We start from the raw sequence: 22731 nt of genomic DNA, 5'->3' as shown, positions 1-22731 counted from the left end.
CCAATTTAGTGGAATTGGAAGTTGCTGCCATCACGCGTGCAAAGCAGAAGGAATCACCTACCCAGAAAGAAAATAACCCTCCTGCCAGAACAATGAAGTTTAATCTTCCACCAAAAGAACAGAACAGAACAGAGCCTAACAGTGCCGTACAGAGCACTACAGTGCCACAGAGAGTTATAGAGACAGTTACAGAGACAGGACCAGAGGTCCAGGATACAGAAGAGGAGGAAGCGCCACAAGTAGCAGAAGAAGTTCCCATGATTCCTCTGTTGGAAGAAAGAGGGAAAATGAAAATGGGTGTTGCCCCATTCCCTAATCGGTTAGAGAAGCCAGTGGATCCTATTAAGGAATACGATCTAGTTAGAGATCTAGATACCTTTAAACTAAACCTCACATTCTGACAATTATTGATGTTGTCTCCCAGTTGCCGGAAAAGATTCAAAAGTATACTGACAAGACGACGTGGTTTAAGGATTTCTCCCTCAATAGCAACACAGTCAAACAAGGCTCCAGAGCCTGTAAAAGAAGTGGATGTGGCTAATGCTTTCCTAGATCCGGGTACTCCAGAGACTAGCGTGTGGATAGAAGGCTGTTTCATTGCAAATGCACTGATTGATGGTGGTTCATTAGTGAACATTATGACGGATGTTACAATGAAGGATCTAGGCCTACAAGGTGTGCAACCCACCCAATGGCTCATCAGACTGGCGGATCAGAGTAGAATCAAGCCTTTGGGCATTCTCCCATATGTGAAGACTACAGTGGCTGGAAAAGATTATTGGCTAACCTATCTGGTGGTGAAGCCAAACTCTTATGGTACATCCTACCCTCTATTATTGGGCAGACCATGGCTTTTTGAAGCTAGAGCAAGGACGGATTGGTTCAAAGGAACCTTGACCTTGGGTAGAGGACCCAACAAAGTGGTGCTGAAACTGTATGGTTCTCAAAAAGGACATGGATCCACCTCCTTGGAATTATCTTCAGACTCCCCTAATGAGGCTACAGATGGAACATCAACAGACGAAGATGCTGTCAAACAGATCCTTCCCAAGAAAACAGTGGCACATTCCTTAACAGTGGATACTGTAAGCCGACTTCCAAAAGATGCCAAGCCATTATCAATGGGTGAATACTTCCTGCCTGAACTAGGAATGACTTTTGAAATCACTTCTGACAGTGAGATCGAAGCATGGATGTACTGCTCTCCCTGTTACATGGCCATAGCAGAAACAGAGGCAGAGGCAGGAGAGGAAACAGAGAATCTGTTCTTCTGTTACAGAGCTCCTACAGAGATAGAAGCAGAAGCAAAAGCAGAAGCAGAAGCAGAAGCAGAAGCAGAAGCAGAAGCAGAAGCAGAAGCAGACGCAGACGCAGAGACAGAGACAGAGACAGAAGAGGATGGATATGATATGGACGAAGAAGGTGATGAAAGTGAGCCAGAAGAATCTATCCCACCTAAAGAGGATATATTTGAAGAAGAAGTTCCAGAAGCATCAGAAGCAGACGAGCTCATGCTATGGGACAGAATGGTGATGGTACCATTTGGTCTGGTAAATGGATCTTCTCATATGCAAAACCTTTATAAGAAATGGATTAAGAAGAACAATCCGTCTTTCAAGAGTGGCTCCTGCCGTCCTAATCCATCCTTGCCAAAGAAAGATGATGATGATGCACCGTGCCAACAAGCACCAGTCCCACAAACCCAACAGGTATCAGAGGGTCCCTGTTATGTGACGTTCCTGGATGTGTCATCATCAGAAGATGAGTCTTCAAGCCAAGAGGTAATTAATTTTGACATCAAACTCGAAACGGCTCTAATCCCATTCCAATATCTTAAGGAGCAACGTAAGTCTCCACCAAAAGAAGAAATTGGTTCTAGTGGGACATCAGAAGAGGACACCACTCCCTTGAAGGAGTCGGATCTGTATCCAGAAGCAATCCGTGGGACCTTCATCCGTGAAGTAGAAGGTGAAAGGCAGTTAACCTTTGTGGATGCAGAAGGCACTGAACGCCACTTGAAGGTGGGTAGTAGCCTCCCAGAAGAGGAGTTGTCAACCTTGTACAACTTGTTGAAAGAGAATTTGGACGTGTTTGCATGGTCCTACAAAGACCTAAAGGGGATTGATCCCACAATATGTCAACATCATATTGACTTGGAGCCTGATGCCAAGCCAGTACGGCAACGACAGAGGCGAATGAACCCGAATTATTCCACATTGGTGAAAGCGGAGCTGCTGAAGCTTCTAGAAGCCGAGTTCATTTATCCAGTGGCAAATAGTGAATGGGTTTCACCCATCGTGGTTGTACCCAAGAAGAATGGCATGCTTCGTATATGTGTGGATTTCCGAAAGCTCAATTCCAAGATGAAGAAGGATCACTTTCCTATCCCTTTCACAGACCAACTGTTGGACACAGTAGCAGGACATGAGCTTTATTCCCTTCTGGATGGATTCAGCGGATACAACCAAGTCCAAATCGCCGAAGAAGACCAATCTAAAACAACCTTCACCACATAATGGGGGACCTACGCTTACCGAGTGATGCCATTTGGGCTCTGCAATGCCCCTACTACTTTCCAACGAGTCATGATGCCTGCATTTCAGAATCATCTGCACGACTTCATTGAAGTATATTTGGATGACTTCTGTGTCTATAGTTTGATCCGTGAACACTGGGAACACCTGGAACAATGCTTTGACCGATGCCGGGAGTATGGGATTTCCCTCAACCCCGACAAATGCATCTTTGGGGTCTCTTCTAGAGTTCTATTGGGCCACATTGTCTCTGCACAAGGGATATCAACAGACCCTGCAAAGATTGAAAAGATCACAGCTCTGACAGCACCCAACAACCTCAAACAGTTGAGGGGATTCTTAGGCCATGTGGGTTACTACAGAAGGTTCATAGCCCACTTTGCAACAAAGGCAACCTCCTTGCACAAGCTCCTGAGAAAAGATGCAAAGTTTACTTGGATGGAAGAATGTGACAAAGCCTTTCACACTCTGAAGCAGTGTTTGATAAAAGCACCCATTCTGCAACCTCCTGATTGGACGAAAGAGTTCCATGTACACACGGATGCATCTATTGAAGGGTTAGGTGCTGTCCTCTGCCAAAAAGGGCTCCTCGAAGTTGGATCAACCGATCTATTACGCAAGCCGAAAAGTCACTGATAGGGAACGGAACTATACAGTGACAGAGCTGGAGTGCTTGGCAATGGTGTTTGCCCTGGAGAAGTTTCGCCACTATCTCCTATCCACCCACTTTAAATTTTATGTGGATCATGAGGCCCTGTCCTTCTTGATGAACAAAGCAGATGTGAAAGGACGAATGATGAGATGGCTCCTCCTATTCCAGGAGTTCGACTTTGAGGTGATTACTAAGCCCGGTCGTTCCCATGTTCTGGCTGATCATCTGTCGCGTATCCCACAAACTGCAGACGAGGAGCAGGATGATCCAGACCTCCCTGATGCTTCCCTATTCTTGGTAGAAACTGTAACTCCCTGGTATGCAGACATTGCCAATCTGCTAGCAACCCAACAGTACCCTCCTGGCATTTCTAGTCGGGAAAGGCAGAAGCTTATGCTAGAATCAGCCCCCTACACCCTGCTAGGTGGCGCACTGTACAAGAAAGGCAAAGATGAAGTGCTCAGAAGATGTGTTGCAGGAGATGAGATTGGGATTGTTATGAAGGCTTGCCATGACGAGCCATGCGGAGGTCATTTTGCAGGAGAAGCTACAGCCAGGAAGGCTCTACTAGCAGGTTACTGGTGGCCTACCATTCATAAGGATGTCTATGATTACTATAAAAGATGTGATGCTTGTCAAAGAATGGGGAAACCCACGAAGACAAGTGCCATGCCACTGCAACCTATCCTTCCTTTGAAGCCGTTTGAGAAGTGGGGTATTGACTTCGTCGGTCCGATCGACCCTCCCACTAGAAGGAAACAGAACCGATACATCCTCGTATGTACGGATTATGTTACAAAGTGGTGTGAAGCTAAAGCCCTAAAGCGGGACGATGGTAACAGCATGGCCCTGTTCATGTACGAGAATATCATCACCCGTTTTGGTAGTCCCTTAGAGCTGGTAAGTGACAGAGGCACGCATTTCCTCAACAAAGTCATGGAAAAGTTGACAGAGTTGTATAAGATCCGCCATCGCAAGTCCACTCCTTATTACCCTAGAGCCAACGGCCAAGTCGAAGTCACCAATCGCATCCTCTGCTCGATTCTGAAAAGAACAATTGCCGCACATCGTCGTGATTGGGATGATCGACTTACAGAGGCCCTCTGGGCATACAGAACCTCCCATAAAGCCACAACAGGACAGACACCCTTCCAGCTGGTGTATGGAACAGAAGCTGTTTTTCCTGTTGAATTGGAACTACCCTCTTTGAGAGTGGCTATCAAAGAGCATTTGGGGGAGGATGATTCACTGCAACGCCATCTCTTGCACCTGGAGTGTTTGGACGAAATTCGTAGGATGGCTCTACAATGCATGGAAGCCACGCAAGCTCGACGCAAGGCTTACCATGACAGTTTCATCAAGCATAAGGAGTTCAAAGAAGGTGATTTGGTCCTAGCCTATGATTCACGCTTTGGCAAGTTTCCTGGCAAGCTCCAACAGCGGTGGATGGGCCCCTATAAGGTACTTGCAGTCAACCCTAATGGTTCTGTCCAAGTGCAGACCGTTGATGCCTCTGATGATCCCTTTCTGATCAATGGATATCACCTAAAGAAGTACTTCCCTCCTTGGGGGTCTTGACAATTACGGACACTTGATCCTTTCCCTCGTTGGCGCGGCACTGTACTTCTTATGATGCTACTTCTAATAGCCGTTCTTCAGCCACTTCTAATGAAGTGGACGCAACCTCTATCCCCTTAAACCCCCCTTCCAGCCTTGATCTCTTATCCTCTATTTTCCACCAGCGACAGTGGCGAGGTTGGTCTTGATACATGGTTTTTCTACCATTCCCTTGCTCAATTTGCAGGAAAAAAAAAAGCGAAAAAAAAAACAAAACAAAACATATCGGTCATGGGAGAAAAGGACTTAGGTCCCTGTCATGCCGATCTATTCTTCGAGAAAAGGTGGAAACACCCTCGGAAATAGGGGAAAACAAGAAAAAGAAAAAGAGAAAAAAAAACAAAACAAATCTGTTATGAGAGAAAAGGAAGCAATTCCCTGTCATAGCAGGCCTCGTTCCAAGAAAAGGTGATAAACACCCTTGGGCGAGAAGCTGGCTGTGGAAAAGGTGGTAACACCCAGCAGTCCAGAAAGTGGATTCATTAATTGATATCCCTAGGATCCAATTCCGAAGCTGCCTCCCTTGGTACGCTGTGTCCTGGGTCTCTCTGCAAAGTGACTACCTGTCCTCTAGCAGACGCCATGTTCCTGTCCAATACAATATTCGATGTGATGGCTACCTCCCTGGGTACGCCTCTTTAACAATTGATGACACGATCTTCATCGACAACCAATCGAGTGATGTGAGCTTTCATCCTAACCGGATGGGGAAGTGAGTATGGGTTGCCCTCTGTAACTATCAACAGAGAGTGAGACAGAGGGTGGGTTGAGAGACCAGTCTTTTCCCTTCAAATCAAATGCGAGGTGAGAAGTGTGAATGAAGTGTTGCACGCACGGGATGGGCCTCTCAAAGCACAAAGCACAATTTGTTTCTGTGCACTGCACCATAAGGCTCCCTGGCCTTCCTTCTCGCACCGTATGCTGGCACAGGGCAGGATGCACAGTTGCACCATCAAATGCGCACAAGGCATACAATCTTTGCACAAGTGACTGTGAGGATTACATCAATGGGTTTCAGGAAAAGGCTGCCCTCCTATATTTATCAACAGAGAGTGAGACAGAGGGTGGGTTGAGTGTGACTGGAGTTTCTTCAATCACTTACCGAGAGGTGCGTTTGAGGGACGTTACGACACTTGGAGTCAGGTATGTTCCACTTTCCCTGTGCACCCACGGGATGGGTCTTTACCGTCATCACAAGACACATCACCCTGTTCTGTACACTGCACTGTAAGGCTCCCTTGCCTTCCTTCTTGCACCTATGCCAGACAGGTTGGACGCACTACTGCACCATCAACTGTACACCCTGGCATACTCCTTCTGCACCATTCCCCCTTGTCGATTCCTCAACCGGGTATGAGATATGGGTTTTAATCCTTATTCCTCGAGTGATATTAGTCATGGGGCGAGTGACTGTTCTTTCATTCCAATTGAGTGACTGTGAGTTGAGTGCAATATCCCTCATCATCGATAAATTTCATACGATTCCTTCGACCAGCTACCTCCCTGGGTACTGCCGCGTGGTCCCTGCCATGAAGGACGTGCGCTGTAAAGATGCCTTGGTCCCTCCAGCGCCGACAACAACACTGGATGTGCCATCGACACTCAACCTTGCTTCTTGACGAAATGGGCCAAGTTTTTCTAACCCTCCCACTTTGGTTTCTTCGTGACGGTCATGCTTTAAGTGTGGGGACATTAGTGGATGGTCTGTGGCATGGTCCTAGGTCCCTGTTGCTCGGTTAACCCTATCCATTGAGGTCTTAAGTGTGGGGATGCGTCCCTGCGCGTCTACATTGCATATCCTCTGCATATGCCTTACCCTATTCATGCATGTAGGCCATGCCTTACTTTTACCCTACTGGGGATCCCTTCCATCCACCCGGCTATGTTCCACCCACCCTTGGGGCTGTTCCCCTGCAGTTTTCCTTCATTCCTTAATTTTGAGGTCCTACTATATGAATGCATCCTACGTTCACCAAAGTCCTAATCCAACCTTATAGCCCTGTTCCCCCCGTTGAACTGACCATTTTTCCTTTTTACCTACCCTTGTTCCGGTGCACGGTTTTTGCGTTATTAATTTTTGAAGCATTTTGCGCAATTTAGCCGGTTTTCCATGTGAACGCGCTTTTCTTGCTTCGGAACCATGATCTGATGTCATAGCCCGGCCAACTATTTTTCCCCTGATATTTTTCCTTCTTACTGCGCATCGTTCCGATCCACGGTTTGTCCGTTATTAATTTTTCGGGTTTTTTACGACCTTTTTCGTGTGTATTTTTGACGTTTTTCCATGTGAACCTGCCCCTATTTGCATCAGACTTCCAATTTGATTTGGCAGCCGTGTCCCCTGTGCCTTCCTCCATCTTTTTCCTTTTTCCTCCTCCCTTTTTTGACTTTTGGATTTTTTTTAAATTCATTTTTCAATGAGTTTTCGGGCGTATTTTTGGAGTTTTTCGCATATGAACCCCTCCTACTTGCACCGGAACTGCGGTTTAACATGATACCCCTATGCCACTCCTTTTTGCAGACATTTTTTCTTCTTATTGCATGTCATTCCGGTGAACGCTTCGTCCGATATTAATTTTCGATTCCATTTTCGGGTTTGTTTTTTGGGTTTTTCCCATGTGAACGCGTCTTCTCTCCGTCGGAATTATGTTTTGAGGTGATAGGATTGTCGGGCACATCTTTCTGCACAGTTTTCCTTTTTTCTGCACCTCATTCCGCTGCACGAATTTTTCGATATTAATTTTTAATTGCGTTTTTTTGTTCGTTTTTTGTGTTTTTTGTACGTGACCGCCCTTTACCCCTCCTGGAACTTTCGTCATATATTTTTCTTGTTTTCTCCCTGTCGTCCTGCCCACTTTTTGTTTTTACGCTATTTTGTTTTGACGTCCGGATTTGGTGTTATTAATTTTTCTTTATTTTTACGTGTATTCGCGCGCCCGTTTTGCGCGTGAACGCGCCCTTTTTCGATTTTACGTATCTCCACGCGCCCGGTCGTGTTCGCATGACCCGTCCCGTCATCCCAGCTTCATTTCAATCCTGTCACGGCAAATTTTTTTACCCCGTCCCGCGCACGTGCGCGGGACGGGGGTATGCGCCCTTGGGCCCTGCCTAACCCCCTTGGCCCACCCTCTACCCCCCCTTGGTCCCTACCCTACCCTGCCCACCCCCTACCCTACCCTACCCTTGTCCCTACCCAACCACCCCGTCCGCCCATTGCCCCTGCCCACCCCTTCCACCCAACCGCCCACCCCTTCCCCCCAACCGCCCACCCCTTCCCTCCAACCCCTTCCCTCTCCCTCTTCTTCCTGCGTACTCCTCCTTCTTTCCTCCTCCATCCCCTCCCCTCCTCCTCCATTCCCTCCCTCCCTTTCTTCCTCCTTCTTTCCTCCTCCTACCCTCCTCCTCCTACATCCCTTCCCTCTTCCCCCCTCCTCCTTTCTACTCCTTGTTCCCCACGCCTCCTCCACCTCTCCTTCTTTCCTCCCTCCCCCGTCCCCCGTTGCCGCTCTGCACGCCACGACGCCTGTGGATGCCGCCTGGTCGCTGGTAACCGCCGCCTGGACGCATGTAAACGCCGCCTGGTCGCTGGTAACCGCCGCCTGGACGCCTGTGGACGCCGCCTGGTCGCTGGTGCAAGCCGCCTCCGTCGCAGTGCCGCCTACGCGCCCGCGGCGCCCGCCCACGTCGCCCCTGCCCGCCTCGTGCTCCAGTCGCCATCGCCTGCAGCTCCGTCCACGGCCACTGTGGCTGCCTCCTCTCCTGCCTCCCCACCGCGGCGCCCGCCCACGTCGACGCCTGCCCGCCGTGGCCCCCGTCGCCAGTGCCTTCCCCACCACAACGCGGCCGCCGACACACCCGCCGGTGCCACCGCCTCCTCCTCGCCCGTCGCCGCCATCCACCTCCCCTTCCTCCTCCTCTTCCTCTTCCACCTCCTCCCTCAGGTTAGTGACTAACCTAATTAGTGTTAACTAACCTAATTAGTCTTCACTAACCTAATTAGTGTTAACTACCCTAACCAGTTTCAACTAACCTAACCATTGCCCCTAATTACCTAACCCTGACTAGGTTAAACTAACCCTACCTAGGACTAACTAGGATTAACTAGAACCCTAGTTAACTAACCTACCCTAAACTAACCCTAGTTGACTAACCTAACCTCACCCTAGTTAGTTGGCCACTAACCCTAGTTCCCATCCCACCTACCCTAACCCTAACCCTAACCCTAACCCTAACCCTAGCCCTAACCTAACCCTAGTCCTAACCCTAACCCACCTTAGGTTACTTCACCCTCTTTAGGTTAGTTTCTACTAATTGGACTTCACTGACTTATCTAACCTGACTAACCTAACCTGACTTGACTTCCTGTGACTACCATGACTTACCCACACTAACCAGACTTAACTGACTTATTTCTACTTGACTTATCTGATTAACATGATTTATGTGATTTAATTAATTTCTCACTTAATTTTTTCATTTAAAAAATTCAGAAAAATTCTCAAATTTCCTTTTGCTTTTTGCCAATTTTTGGGAGTTTGTCCGCTGGAAATTACCCACCCTAAAATTTCTGAAAATTACACATTTCCTAATTTTACCCCCACATTCCCAATAAATGTAGCAAGTTCATTTAAAAATCGTAAAAAATGCTACAAAAATTCTAAAAAAATTCCCCTAACCCCCTTGCCCATTTTCCATTTATTTTTCACTTTCAACAATTATCATACCTGGTACCCCTATTGTTTAAAATAAATTTATAAAAAAAAACAAAAAAAAACAAAAACAAACCAACCATCCAACAAATGGAAATTAACCTTAACACTCTCTATTTTATTTGCATACACTCCATTGTGGATATTTCCTCCATATTCATGTGTTGTTTATATTAATTTCCCTATTATTATTTTTATTCTTATTTAAAAAAAACAAAAACAAACACCACCAACCAAACCTACACAAATAATAAAACCAAAATAATAATAATAATAATAATAATAATAATAACAACAACAACCAAACACATCCACAACTCATAATCACCACACAAACAACATAACCAACCATACATAATCCGAACTTTTAAAAAAAATAATAATAACAATCCAACACAAATCAAATCCACACATCTGCTAAGGTGTTGTCGTTGTTGTTTCATCAGTGATCTTTACTTTTCCTTTACTGGATTCACTTCTTTTGGGGGACTCTTCCATGCGCATTTCTGCATTACATACACACCCCTTCCAGGTATTTATTTTATGTATTTTCTTTATTTTTATTTTCCCCTTAATCACAAATTAATTGTTAATATGAACCCTTTAATTCACCCACAGTTTCCACGTGCATTCGTGCTCAACACACATACTTTTTAATTGAAATAAACCCGCCGTTCACTTAGCACGCGCTACGTGCGCTAAAGAGGCACTTTAATTTTTTATTAAAAAGAACCAGCTGTCACATGAGCACGCGCTGGCAAAAAAGCGTTCCACATCACCTTAATTTGTAATCAATGAATTGCATTTAGAGACCCAGTCGGGAATCGAAGTCCGGGAATCGAATAAACGCACCGCTTCACCTAATAATTGGTAATTTAATTTATAATAAGGAACCGCCGTTTTCTTGTTAAGGTTTATCACCTAATAAAAATTCACCCATTTTTACTAATTGATTAAAATCACCCCTTCATTAAATTAATTCCCCCCTCACTGCACTTACTTCCCCTTTTTAATGAACCGTTTCGAGGGATGGGTATGCGCAGTTCTTAGTGTTGTTTTCCATGGTCCAGTCTTAGTTTATCACAGATATAGTTTTGATATGTGTCGGATGTGGTCTTATTTTGGTTTACTGTCTTAGTTACGATTACGGGTACGGTATGCAGTTTTTTTCTTTTGTTGCCTGATACGGGGTTCTGGGTGTTTGTCTGATGCATCGCATGAAGCTTTCGGTCGCATTTGTCTCAAGGTCATGTCAAATTTTTTCTAGGATGTGGTTTGCTTGGGGTTAGTTGGTCGAGTCACGTTTTCTTATTTGGTAATTCTCTTATCCTTGATTTTTGTCTGTTGCTTTGCAGGCATTCTCCTTGATTGTCTGTGTTTGTGGTGTGTGTGTAACCATCTGAATGGCGCCTTCTCATGCTCCTCCCCCTATCCAGTACGTCCCACTAGTTAGTAGGGATTACTCTTCCCTACTTACTTTTGAGCCCCTCACGAAGGCGGGACTTGCTGCTTTTGTGGCCACTCCTTTTCCATTGCTTCCAGAGGATCCGTCGTTATGTGATGAGTTCCTGGCCTCTTACAGCAAGAAGACAGGATTAGTCCAAGGAATGTCTATGACTTTGACACCTCGAGGCTTAGGGAAGGCTCTGTCTCTTCCCTTCAAAGGAGAACCTTTTGTGACCACTCGTCAGCTCTTCTCTAATGAAGAGATTCTCAAGCTGTTGCAGAAGCAGACAAGGGAAATCCTTGATGTTAAGAAGGTGATAAACTCTTCAGGAGTTTCCTTTTCTATGATCACTGATCCCGTATGGAAGACGATGTGTCAGTTCCTTCAGGACCGGTTTATGCCTGCCAAAACGCCATCCCACTATTTGTCCAAAGAGCTTTTTACAGCTTCCAAGATGGTGTTGAAAGGAGTTGCTATTGATTGGAGCACATACCTCCTCACTAAAATGGATCAGCATTTTGTTAAAGTCACCAGGGGTAATGTTACCAATGTTACATATGGATCATATTTGTCTGCCTTCTTGACCTATTTAGGTTTACAGAAGACTGTGCCTCCACCTCCTCCATCAGATCCAGTACCTCCTCCTCCACCTTCAGAAGAGTCAGAACCCATTGACATAGAGGATGATGATTCTCCGCCTCCCCTGGTCATACAGCGCAAACACTTGAAGAGGGTAGCAGATAAAGCCCCTTCTGTACTTCCCTCAGTGCCTATCCCTGCTACTTCTGGCAGTGAACTCCCTGGGTATCTCACTTGCAATAACCTGTTCAGAGCGCATCGCGAAGGATCATTAGAGATATCAGTTCCTTCCCTGAACAGTCTTGTCTCAGGAGATGCCATTCCTTTCCTCTGTAAGGATATTCAAAGTTCCATTGAGTTGTCAGTGACAGCCTGTGTTCAACAGCTGTACGCATCTTTCTATGAAGAGCTCATGCAGTCTAAGGACCAGTTGCATAAGGCAACATCTGAGTTAGCTTCTGCTAAGGATACCCTAGCAGATTTATTTAAGCAAATGGAACAGCAAACCCAACTGGTTGCCACCCAAAGCGATGAGATTTCTTCTTTGAAGACCCAGTTACTAGAGGCTCAATCACAGGTTACTAGCCTTTCAGCGGAGAAGGAGAGGATGTCCAGAGAAGCGAAGGAATTCCAAGCTATCTTAGATGACAAGCTTTCAGCTTTACAGATGGCTAATGACGCAGTGGCCAACCAAGCCTCCCAAATCCAGCAGTTGCAAGATCAGCTTGCAAAGTCCCGCTCTGTTCCTCCAAGCTCTCCTGTTCCATTCATTCCTTCTCTTTCACAGCAGGACTTGGCTGCTCTTCAGAGACAGGCTACTTTGTGCCCTCTATTCCAAGATAAAGTGGAAAGATTGCAGTCCAGAATGGACTTGTTATGGTCTACCTTTGAGCAGTTTCAGGAATATGTCTTACCAGACCATTCTTTCTTTGTCCACTACCACTTACAGAAGATGGTCTTCTATATGAAGCTTTCCACGATGGATTTACCTTTTCCAGAGGATGGCTGGAGTGGGGCTTGGTCTGTTGAGTTGTTGACAGAGGTAGTCAGAATGGTCTTTGAAGATTCTGTCACGCCAGATACCATGTTGATGTCATACATGTATCTACGAGGAGATTTGTTAATTCCAGATGAGGTAGATATGGCATGGTATGTGGGGGATGTGGTCTTACAGACTGTTTTATATGTCAATCATTTGGAGTTGCGCATAGCTGACATGTTCCAAAGTTATTCCTCCAAAGTAGCTGATTGTTAGGATAATTCATGGCATCCCATGATTGATTCGGTGGTCCTCAATCAAAGACAAAACACAGCTCCTACCTTTGCCCAGAGTACTAACCAACTGAGGATGGATCTCTTAACCTATCTTTCCAAACATAATCCATTTGATGCTACCTTCTTTGATGCCTATCATAGACGATCTCTTTTAGGACCTTCTGTTCCTACCCTCCTCTATTACCAACAAATGGCTCACCGCTATGCTATATATTTTTCCCTTTGTCAATCTAATTCCACCATTATTTTACCTCTTCTTTTCCAACCTTCATCTTTCCCTCAAATTCCTATTTTCACTTACTGTTCCTTTATTGAGGATAGGGTATTTTCCCCTTCTCCACCCCGTCCTTCTCCCTCCATTAATGTACCCTCCACATTTCCTATTTATCAGTTAACACCGTTCCTTAGTGATTCCTTACAAATTTCTGCCACTCCTTTAATCTTTTCTTCCTTTTATGATTTTTCCTATCCTTCCCTTCATCCACTTTCCCTTATTCCACTACCCTCTCCTAACACTTCCATATCTCAACCACCTCAGTTGGTTAGTGACTGTGACGGGTTTGATAATCAGATTTCCAGAAGAAGGGGATGGAGTTCGGATGACTGCCTTACAGGACCGCAGATTAATTGGCCAGTAATTCCAGGAGAATGGACAGCTTCCAGTCAAGCTTATCAAAACTATGTTCATTTTGCCCTGCAGTATTCACAGTCTGCCGATCCCTCAGTGAGATTAACTACTCACTTTGCTTCGTACTTGGCGTATATGCATAGGCACTCTCATAATGATTCAAAGCCTATTCCAAAGTTGTGCATGAATGTCAATGTTAGCATTGATTCCCAACAGTTGGAGATATTGTATTTTCATGCCCTCTGTTTGCCTAGCAGATACTTGGTCCTGTTGGAAAGGATGTGTTGTCTTCAATTTTTTCAAAATCCTCCTGAAAACTTTGTAGATGAATCCTTATCTATGGATCGATTCCGACAACATCAATCTTTTAAGAGGGATCATCTTCATTGATACCTTTCCAATGTATGGTGGAAGCTTTCTAATGAAAAACTCTCTTTTTGAGGAGTCATTCAGATGGTTGTGTTGTGTATTAGTGTTTGTGTTGTGACTTCATTTATGTCAAACAAATGTGGTGGTTTCCTATTGGATTTCGTGTACGAGCTACCTTTTGGAGAATTGTGGTGCTGGGTTCGTGGTTGGAGAGTTGAAGCTGATGCTGATGAAGAAGAAGCAAACTTTTATATCCTTTACAAATTTGTTGTGATTTTCTTGTTTGATAAGAAGTGTTAATGTATAAAGAGTTTTCCTTTCTTTGTATTTTTATATCAGAAACAGGTTATAAGTTGGGGTCGTGGTGGATGGATTATTTTTGAGAAGATATTGAAGATTAAAGTTGAGCTTTTACCTGAACTTGTATTCCCTTTTTCCTGGGTCGCGAGGACGCTTCCTTATTAAGTGTGGGGATATGTTGAGTGTTGAAATGACTTGTTTTTTGGCTGATTTTTGTTGTTTTTGAGAGCTGAATGGTTGATTTTATGAGATGATTGATTGATTTAGAAGTGGTTTGAGAATGTTTTGGATGATATTGATTGTGTTTTGGAAGATCATGATGTTTGTTGGTGGTTCTGTGATGTTCTGATAGGTTCTGTATACCTTCTGTTTTGTTCTGTTTTGGTCTGTTTTGGTCTGTTTTGTTCTAATTGTCTTCTGTGAAGAGGGATGGAGTATTGATTGATAAAGAATGAGATATTGTGAAAGCTTATTGAATGGTTTGTGAGAGTTTGGAATGATTTGAGAATGAGTTATGTGGTTTTGATAACCTTCTGTAGGTCTTCTGTAGAGCTTCTGTTTCTGTTCTGTCTCTGTTCTGTTCTGTTCTGTAGCTGTTCTGGTACTGTTCTGTAGACTGTTCTGTATGCTTCTGTAAGTGTTCTGTGGAATGTATGTGTGACATTGGGAAATTTTTCTAGCCTTGGAAAGAGGTGAATACAAGTGCAAAAGAGCTGAAAGAAGTGGAAGAAGTAGCTGCCAAAGACTCAAGTGAAGACTGGAGTGAAGTGATAGTAGTGAGCTATGAAAGGACACTGTAGTGGCTCTGGTGACTCTTCATATCAGACATACCTCTTGGGAGGGGTATCCACGACCTAAGAGTGATTATTGAGGGTGATTTTGAGAGATTATAGTGAGGACATGATGTATTATTGATGGAGAGAGAGAGAGAGAGTCAGAGATAGCCAATTCTACTCAAACAGAGTGATTGTATATGAGAGATTGAGAGAGAAGACTATGAAGATATTGAAGATGAATACTATGTGATGTATTTTCATTCAAAGATGGTGTACTTCTTTGCTTTCTTTGTTCTATTGATGGATTTTGTGAAGATGTTGAAGAATATGGTTGATTCTATCAAAACCGTGGGAGATCTACATGATGCTGTATGAAGATTTGTTGTGCCTGGTGTTCTTTTCTTCGTTGTGATCATATAAAACATGATAAACAAGCTTGTTGATGTTACAAGATAGATTTTCTTGCAAGAGAATTCCCTTTTCCTTGGTGTTCCTCTTGGGGCACCACTGCTCCTCGTCTACAATTTGTGGGATACGCGACAGATGATCAGCCAGAACATGGGAACGACCAGGTTTGGTAATTACCTCAAAGTCAAACTCCTGGAATAGAAGGAGCCATCTCATCATTCGTCCTTTCACGTTTGCTTTGTTCATCAGGAAGTACATGGCCTCATGATCCACATAAAATTTAAAGTGGGTGGATAGGAGGTAGTGGCGAAACTTCTTGAGGGCAAACACCATTGCCAAGCACTCCAGCTCTGTCACTATATAGTTCCTCTCCCTATCAGTGACTTTTTGACTTGCATAATAGATGGGTTGATCCAGCTTCGAGGAGCCCTTCTGGCAAAGGACTGCGCCTAAGCCTTCAATAGATGCATCAGTGTGTACATGAAACTCTTTCGTCCAATCAGGAGGTTGAAGAATGGGTGCCTCAATCAGACATTACTTCAGAGTGTTGAAGGCTTTGTCACATTCTTCTGTCCAAGTAAACTCTGCATCTTTCCTCAAAAGCTTGTGCAAGGAGATTGCCTTTGTTGCAAAATGAGCTATGAACCTTCTGTAGTAACCCACATGGCCTAGGAATCCCCTCAACTGTTTGAGGTTGGTGGGTGCCGTCAGAGCTGCGATCTTTTCGATCTTTGTAGGGTCTGTTGATATCCCTTGTGCAGAGACAATGTGGCCCAACAGAACTCCAGAAGAGACCCCAAAGATGCATTTTTTGGGGTTGAGGGAAATCCCATACTCCCGGCATCGGTCAAAGCATTGTTTCGGGTGTCCCCAGTGTTCCCGAATCAAACTATAGACACAGAAGTCATCCAAATATACCTCAATAAAGTCGTGTAGATGATTTTGGAATGCGGCCATCATGACTCGCTGGAAAGTAGCAGGGGCATTGAAGAGCCCAAATGGCATCACTCTGTAAGCGTAGGTCCCCCACTCTGTGGTGAAGGTTGTTTTGGATTGGTCTTCTTCTGTTATCTGGACTTGGTTGTTTCCGCTGAATCCATCCAAAAGGGAATAAAGCTCATGTCCTGCCACTGTGTCTAACAGCTGGTCTGTGAAAGGGATAGGAAAGTGATCCTTCTTCGTCTTGGAATTCAACTTGTGGAAATCCACACAGATTCACAATTTGCCATTCTTCTTGGGTACAACCACGATGGGTGAGACCCATTCACTATTTGCCACTGGATAGATGAACTCGGCTTCCAGAAGCTTCAACAGCTCTCCTTTCACAAATGTGGAATAATTCGGGTTCATTCACCTCTGTCGTTGCCGTACTGGCTTGGCATCAGGCTCCAAGTCAATATGATACTAACATATTGTGGGATCAATCCCCTTTAGGTCTTTGTAGGACCACGCAAACACGTCCAAATTCTCTTTCAACAAGTTGTACAAAGTTGACAACTCCTCTTTTGGTAGGCTGCTACCCATCTTCAAGTGGTGTTTAGTGCCATCTGCATCCACAAAAGTTAACTGCCTTTCACCTTCTACTTCACGGATGAGGTCCCGCGGACTGCTTCTGGATACAGATCTGACTTCTTCAAGGGGGTGGCGTCCTCATCTGATGTCCCACTAGACCCAACTTCTTCTTTTGGTGGAGACTTAGGTTGCTCCTTTCCTTAAGATGTTGAAATGGGATTAGAGCCATTTCGGGTTTGGTTTCAAGATTAGTTACCTCTTGGCTTGAAGACTCATCTTCTGATGACGCATCTAGGAATGTCACATAACAGGGACCCTCTGATGCCTGTTGGAATCGTGGGACTGGTGCTTGTTGGCACGGTGCATCATCATCATCTTTCTTTGGCAAGGATGGTTGCGGATGGCAAGAGCCACTGCTAAAAGACGGCTTATTCTTCTTTAACCATTTCTTATAAAGATTTTGCGTATGAGAATATCCATTTACTAGAACAAATGGTACCATCGCCATTCTGTCCCACAGCATGAGCTCGTCTGCTTCTGATGCTTCTGGAACTTCTTCTTCATATGTAACCTCTTCGGGTGGGATAGATTCTTCCATCTCGCTGTCATAATCATCTTCTTCCATATCATCTCCATCCTCTTCGCTCTCTGTCTCTGTAGGAGCTCTGTAAGAGAAGAACAGGTTCTCTGTTTCATATTCTGCCTCTGTCTCTAGCTCTGCTCTGGCCATGTAACAGGGAGAGCAGTACATCCATGCTTCTATCTCACTGTCAGAAGTGATTTCGGAAATCATTCCTGGTTCAGGCAGGAAATATTCACCCATTGATAATGGCTTTGCATCTTTTGAGAGTTAGCTTACAGTATCCACTGTTAAGGAACGTGCCACTGTTTTCTTGGGAAGGATCTGTTTGACAGCATCTTCGTCTGCTGATGTTCCATCTGTAGCTTCATTAGGGGAGTCCGAAGATAATTCCAAGGAGGTGGATCCATGTCCTTTTTGAGCACCATAGAGCTTTAGCACCACTTTATTGGGTCCTCTACCTAAGGTCAAGGTTCCTTTGAACCAATCCGTCCTTGCTCTGTCTTCAAAAAGCCATGGTCTGCCCAGTAACAAAGGGTAGGATGTACCATAAGAGTTTGGCTTCACCACCAGATAGGTTAGCCAATAATCTTTTCCAGCCACTGTAGTCTTCACATATGGGAGAATGCCCAAAGGCTTAATTCTGCTCTGATCCGCCAGTCTAATGAGCCATTGGGTTGGTTGCACACCTTGTAGGCCTAGATCCTTCATTGTCACATCCGTCATAATGTTTACTGATGAACCACCATCAATCAGTGCATTTGCAATGAAGCAGCCTTCTATCCACATGCCAGTCTCTGGGGTACCCGGATCTAGGAAGGCGTTAGCCACATCCACTTCTTTTACAGGCTCTCGAGCTTTGTTGGACTTTGTTGCTGTTGAGGGAGCAATCCTTAATCCACGTCTTTGTGTCAGTATACTTTTGAACCGTTTTCGGCAACTGGGAGACAACATCAATAATTGTCGAAATGTTAGGTTTGGTTTAAAGGTATCTAGATCTCTGACCAGATCGTATTCCTTAATAGGATCCATTGGCTTCTCTAACCGGTTAGGAAATGGGGCAACACCCATTTTCATTTTCCTTGTTTTTTCCAACAGGGGCATCATGGGAACTTCTTCTGCCACTTGTGGCACTTCCTCCTCTTCTATCTCCTGGACCTCTGGTCCTGTCTCTGGAACTGTCTCTGTGACTCTCTATGGCACTATGGTGCTCTGTACGGCACTGTCAGGCTCTGTTCTGTTCTATTCTTCTGGTGGAAGATTGAACTATACTGTTCTGGCAGGAGGATTATTTTCTTTCTGGATAGGTGGTTCCTTCTTCTTTGCACGCGTGATGGCAGCAACTTCCAATTCCACTAAATTGGAGGTAGGCTCTTGGGCCTTGGCCGGACTATCAGTAGCACTATTTTTCACTGGGGCTGGGCTTGGACAGTCTTTTGCAGTGTGGCCTTCTCCTTTGCATCGACTGCATAAGGGCTTGTAATCCACTGACCTTCTAGGATTTGGACAATTTGGTGAAATGTGTCCCTTTTCTCTGCATTTGTAACACTCCACTTCTGATTTCTGACCACTGCCAGACTGTCTTCCTCTATAACTTTGAGAGGGAAACCTTCTTGGACCGAAATTAGGACCAAACTCTTTAGGCTTGGGTCCAATATCTTGTGTTATCATTTTGGATTCCAGCAAGTTGAATCTTGCATCTTCTTCCTTCCTTCTCCTATCATGCATCTCCTTCAGAGAGCAAATATCCTCTGTATGGTTCTTCCGCAAACAGTAGGAACAGAAGGCTCCAGGGATGGTTGGTTTTCGTGTACATTCAGTGGCTAAATGGCCTGCTTGATGACGCTTACCACACCAAGTATTTGACCGCATCACATCTCTTCCTGCTCCTGGCACATTGGATATGCTAGCGGTATTCACTTTCAGCGTCTGGAGCTGCTCTGTAATCACATCCATAAACTCCTTTTTGATATTTGCAACTGAGCTGGATAAGTAATCCTTCAAGCTTTCTCCTCCTGAGGTACTGGTAGTAGGATTTTGAGGAGTCTCTGTAATCACTGCATAAACAGGTTGGGCTAGTGCAGAGGGATCTCTGTTCTGATCTCTGTTCTGATTCTGATTCAGAGCTCCTGTTTGAACTGTTGGCGATTGGCTCCAGTTGGTAGGGTTCCATTGTTGCTGCTGATTGGGCATTGGGGAAATTGGTTGGGACCATTGTTGTTGTGGTTGAACCATCATTTGAGGCATTGATTGTGGACACTGTGGATTTGGTGCAGTGTACTGTGATACTTGGGGCATCTGTTGGTAGAGGTAGGGGACTGTCCCTGGGAATGCATTTGGTGGGTACATCATTCTTGGCATCAGAGGAGGTAGGACTCCTCTTCCTGGATTCATTACCAATCTAGCTTCCACTTCATCGTACAGTCTTGCACCTTCTGTTGCAGCTTGCAGTGTGGTTGGTCTTTGCAGGTCCACAAACTTACGGACTTCTGGTTGTAATCCTCTAAGAAACACCCCCTTCTGAATGCCATCATCTAGATTATGGTTAGTCCATCTCTTCAGGATGGATTCCATTCGTGAGACATAAGCTTCTACTCTTTCTCCAGAGGACTGACTCAAATTCATAAATTCCTCTCGCATCCGCTCTTCAAAACCTTCACGCCTGAATTTAGTGAGGAAGGCTAACTTCAGGTCGTCCCATGTGCCAAAATTTCCTACTGCTTGTCTCTCATACCACTGAAACGCTACGCCCTTGAAAGTGGCGGGGAATATTGCTAACCAATGCTCAGGGGTTCTCGAATTATTAGCCACACATGCTACCATAAACTCTGCTACATGAAGACCGAGGTCTTCATTGTACTCTCCCTTAAAAACTGGCAATGGAACTACATTCGCTGGCCTGTCATCAATATTTCCAGGACGGATCTGGCTTGGAAGTGGACCTCTAGCAGGAGGAGGAAGGGCTTGATGTGCTATTGGGACTTCTGTAAAGAGTTCCGCAAGGGCGTCAAAGGTGGCCTCTACTGCGAGCTCGTTCTCAGCTTTGATTTTTTCTTTCTCTCTTCTCACGTACCTCTGGACTCGTTCTAACGCTTGCCTCTTTATTGCGTCATTCATCAGGGGGTTGGCTCCACTCTGTTGTTAGTGCTCCATAGAGGGTTAACAGAAGGCTTCAGTATCTGGAGGACTCTCTTGCCAACATTTCTTCTACTTCTTCCTTTTCAACATCTTTGAATTGTGCTTTCATGCCACTGCACAGAGGAAGGTATTCGGTTCTGAAGGTATCAAAATGCATACGTTTGAGCATTGTGGTGGTGCCATCATCATAGTAATGTCAGCTTCTGATGGTTGCAATAGTGTATGTTGTGAAAAACACTCTGTCTACCAACTTCCAGTGGGTTGCTAATTGAACAAACATAAGATTGTCAGAACACCAAGCATCCCACGTATCTTGCTATTGAGCATCCACGAACAAATTCCAACTCTTTTCCTTCTTATCTTTGTGAACCTCCACAGACCAAGACTCCTGAAGCTTCTTCACAATCTCCCACTTGATGATGTCTGGAAACTTCTCAATGAATGACAAATCTTCCATGTATGGTCATTCTCTCTGTTTCTGCTCTTCAGTTTGTTCCCAAATACTTTGCCACCAAGATGCAAGTTTTTGCTGCTTCAATAGGAAGAGGAAACTGTCCACCACATAGAGCATGCATCATGATGGTGATGTGTTTCCGCCATTGTGGGATGAACTTCTTGTGGAAAGTGGATTTGATTATGAAAAATGCAAACTCTTCAGTGGAAGAAGGAACTTTACAAACATCCATTGAATTCTCATCTTCTTGGCAATGCCATTTCCTTCATTTTCAGCCTCTTCTAGTGCTTGTTGATGGCAAGGTTCCCCGGCTGCGCACCAAAAACATGGAGCCCCAAGAGAAACACCAAGGAAAAGGGAATTCACTTGCAAAAAAATCTATCTTGTAACATCAACAAGATTTTTTATTAGGTTTTATATGATCACAATGAAGAAAAGAACACCAGGCACAACAAATCTTCATGCAGCATCATGTAGATCTCCCATGGATTTGATAGAATCAACCATATTCTTCAATATCTTCACAAAATCCATCAATATAACAAAGAAAGCAAAGGAATACACCATCTTTGAATGGAAATACATCACATAGTATTCATCTTCAATGTCTTCATAGTCTTCTCTCTCAATCTCTCATATACAATCACTCTGTTTTAGTAGAATTGGCTATCTCTAACTCTCTCTCTCTCTCTCCATCAATAATACATCATCTCCTCACTACAATCTCTCATAATAACTCTCAATAATCCTCCTTAGGTCATAGATACCCCTCCCAAGAGATATGTCTGATATGAAGAGTCACGAGAGCCACTACAGTGTCCTTTCATAGCTCACCACTGTCACTTCACTTCAGTCTTTATTTGAGTCTCCAGCAGCTACTTCTTTCACTTCTTTTAGCTCTTTTGCACTTGTATTCACCTCTTTCCAAGGCTAGAAAAATTTTCCAAGCTACTCTTATCCAACAGAACACATACAGAAGCATACAGAACAATCACAGTACAGTACCAGAACAGAGACCGTACAGTTACAATACAGAGACAGAAGCTCTACAGAAGATCTACAGAAGGTCATCAAAACCTCATAACTCATACTCAAACCATTCCAAACTCTCAAAAACTATTCAATAAGCTTTCACAAGATCTCAATCTTCATCAATCATCAATCCATCCCTCATACAGAAGACAATCAGAACAAAACAGAAGCTATACAGAACCGATCAGAACCTATCAGAACCTATCAGAACATCACAGAATCTCATATCTCCACTAAAAATCATCATGAAATTCCAAAACATAATCAATATCATCCAAAACACTCTCAAAACACTTCCAAACCAATCAATCATCTCATAAAATCAACCATTCAACTCTCAAAAACAACAAAAATCAGCCAAAAAACAAGTCATTTCAACACTCAACAAATGTATTTTAGAAGATTTCTTATGAGTGGAAATGCTTTTGGTTGAAGCTATGAGGTTTTAGGGTGTACTATTGAGCTTCTATATGTCTTCCCTATAAGCCTTTCTTTGTTCTTGTATGTGATTTTTTGGATAAATGTTTAGCTTGGGGATGTGTTCTTGCCTTTGGAAAGGAAGGATATAGGTATCAAAATAGCTCAATGAAAGTGAAGAAGTAGCCGATGAAGATTGGAATAAAGAGTTGAAGTGATAATAACAATGTTGAGCTGTGAAGGGCATTGTAGTGGCTTTGGTGCCTTTTTAGATCAAATATACCTTTTGGAGGAAAAATCCATA

The sequence above is a fragment of the Lygodium microphyllum genome, chromosome 30 (assembly GCF_053477565.2).
Source record: "Lygodium microphyllum isolate KBCC chromosome 30, Lygodium_microphyllum_v1.1.10, whole genome shotgun sequence".
NCBI lineage: Eukaryota > Viridiplantae > Streptophyta > Polypodiopsida > Schizaeales > Lygodiaceae > Lygodium > Lygodium microphyllum.
The sequence above is the reverse complement of the archived record's forward strand: the minus strand, read 5'-3'. Positions refer to the sequence as shown.